This window comes from Sander lucioperca, chromosome 5, assembly GCF_008315115.2.
Source record: "Sander lucioperca isolate FBNREF2018 chromosome 5, SLUC_FBN_1.2, whole genome shotgun sequence".
In the NCBI taxonomy this organism is placed as follows: Eukaryota; Metazoa; Chordata; class Actinopteri; order Perciformes; family Percidae; genus Sander; species Sander lucioperca.
In genome coordinates this window covers 39,958,038-39,961,103 of record NC_050177.1, presented here as the reverse complement: position 1 = coordinate 39,961,103, position 3,066 = coordinate 39,958,038, and positions in this window count along the sequence as shown.

The following is a 3,066-nucleotide window of genomic DNA, read 5'->3' as shown; positions in this document are numbered from 1 at the left end:
GACGAGAATTGAGTGATCAGATTCGTAATATCGGTAAGAAGGGTACACGGTTGCTTACGGGCCTGTTCCAATCAGGGGCCCGCATCACTGGAAGACACTGATTGACAGCCGGGGCACCCTATCGCATTTCATTACTCAAAAATACCAGCATCCCAAGTGAAGCAAATGACCAAGCGGGAGTGAGAACGGTTAAAGTTATTTCCTAGTTTCGATATGAAGACGAGTCGTGTGTGTGAATCGAACATCTCAATTTACCACAAAACTACAGAAAAGAACGTGCAAAACATTTCGACAGTCGTGCACCTGTATACATTTTAACAAATGTACACTGGAACATTTCTTAACTCTAATTCAGCGATGATGTTTCAAATTGTCGGCTCTCGTGCAGCGGGCGGGACGATCCGTTTCCCCGCGAGCTGACGCGCTACACCAAACACACACACAGGACACACACAAACAAACCAGCACGAACAGACCACACAAAAACGCACGCGGTGGATGCAGAAAAAAGCAGATTAGACTTACAGGATGACTAAATTGGGACAGATACGTTATTGTAGTGCAATGATAAGTTAAGTTCAATAGTACTTTATTAAACCTTTGGGGAATGTGTCCCAGGCCAGGATAGGGAAATTAACTAACATGTAAGATTAACAAGCCAATGACATGACAGATGTTCTATGGATTATTCCAATAAATTATTTTGGTTTCTAAATCACCAGCCTTTTTCATATTTTACAACATTGCAGCATACTGAGCCTTTTTGGTAAGGTTAATAGGAAATCTCAGCCTGAGTAATTAATTAGCCTAAAGTAATAGTTTTATTCTCCCCAAACAAGTTTCCTTTATTATTTTTTTTTATTTTTAAGAACTTATACAAAAACATCATGTGTTATGGTGCGCATTACCAGTGTTTGTGTTGTTTTGTGGGTGCGCGTAGCTACTCATGATTTGTCAGTCATCTCTCTATTATATGGCAGTGGATACGAGCCAACACCGGCCTATTAGGATTATCAAGGCGGGCCCCCCTATCAGAACTGATGACGGCGCAATGTCACGAGTAGGGCTACATGATAGGCAGGATAGGATTATAGAGTCACAGCAATTCTGTTTTTCAACTTTTGACGCAAAAAAAAACTGGCTGGTAAAAAGTACCTGTGGAAGGTGGATTTAAACATCACTGACACAGTGTGTGGTGGTCAAAAAAGTTAAACTTCATGCCTGATTAGAACTTAAAATGCCATAATATGATCACTTTAAGACAGAGCCAGGTTTGCCGTTCCAGTCTGTTATGCTATGCTAAATTAACTGGAGTTAGTTTCCATATTTTACTGTAAGACAGAGCGCTATCAATATTCTGATTACCTTAAATAAGCATATATCCCAAAACGTCAAATTTTTATTTAACTTGTGTACATTTAGAGATTAGATTATATCTATTCACCACACCCACACCCACACACAACAAAATACACTAGAACTAATAAAACCTATCTTTCATCACTTTGTCTTCTGTGTTTTTGGTATTTTTGTGATTGCTTTTCTCTCTAATTTTTTGTTATCTTTTTGTACACTGTATGTGAAATGCCTCAGTTGATTTACACATGGTCACTCATATAGCATGCTATGCCACCTATTCTTCTGATAACTGAATAACCTCATTCAGCATCTATTAGTGTCAGTTGATGCAGTGTTGGATCCTCATTTCAGAGGAACCCCTCCGACATTAAGGCAGCTGCTACATATCAAACACAAGATTTACAGAAGACTTTTAGGCGATTCTCTAGATGACCAGTTCCTATGCATCATGCCTCCGTCAAAACCAGGGTTATCAATAAGAAATAAACTGCCATTCTCGGAGGGCACACATACTGAAAAAGATCCTTGTCATGGTATGATAATGCGCATTCATATGCCAAATGGAGGGCTTCTAGCATCAGGCGCAAAACAGCTTCTAACACTTGAACTGAGCGGTGCATCAAGCGTCCTGCGTCTTGTTTGCTGTTTTGCATTTATTTTCAAAAGAAGGGGGAAGCTCGTGTAAGGGGAAGCTGTGTGGAGATGAGGAGTATCGGTAGTTTAGTCGGACAATTGGAGATGCGAAAACACATGGTGGAAATGCAGGATGCGAACTCTGAGTTACAAAAGATAATGTTCACAGGTATACAGAACATATGGATGCGGGCCAGGGTATAGACAAAGCGGGCTAAACTAGAGTGCTCGATCCAGCGAGGCCTGGACGACATACGGTAGAGATATACCGCATGTTTCGGAAGATAATAAAGACATGAAGAAAAGTCGAGACAGACAAAAAGGCTGGAGGCAAGGAGGCGGATGCTTTATCCTACCCCATGATGATGTAGCGTCTGCCTCTCATTTAGCCCAAGCGTTCTGGTTAAGTCGTTTGTGGCTTCTAAGAGCGACGACACTCTAATTCCCCTCTACTTCATCTAATTATAATTTATGTGCTGACATCCCCCCTTTCATTCCTCTAGAAGGATAAAAGCAGCTTAAGCATTTTATGTGGAGCGTTATGACAGCGGCAGGGCAAACTTTTACTCGAGCTGATTCGCGTAGCTTAAGTGGTTTAGCTTATAGTACAGTGCTAGTACCAACACAGTTGTATACCACGTCTGCTTCGGCAGACACATCACAGCCGTATTTCACACGAGCAGCACACAGTGGCTTGTATACACACTTTTTGCCAAACAGAGTGAACACAATAAGAGTCTTTGTTATGTCTTAAGTAGAGTTCAGTCAGGCGCCGAGCCAGAAGACACACAGCTGCTCTGTTTCAACACGCAGCTGACATTACTACTGCTAGTTAGGCGCTATACTTCACTGTATGTGTGTTTGAAGTTAGTTGCGCATGGTGGCTCCGCGCGTTAGCAATGACTGCCTCACTAACAAGCCAACATGTTGGCTGGAGGGTTATTCTGTGTCTGAGTTTTCTCGATGTGCAGTTCGTGACATGTGTTTTACATTCTAGTTTTGTGTGGACATATCTTTTCTGCCCACAGTCTAAGAAAGATGGAGCGTAAGCAGAGTGAAAATGGATACGTATTG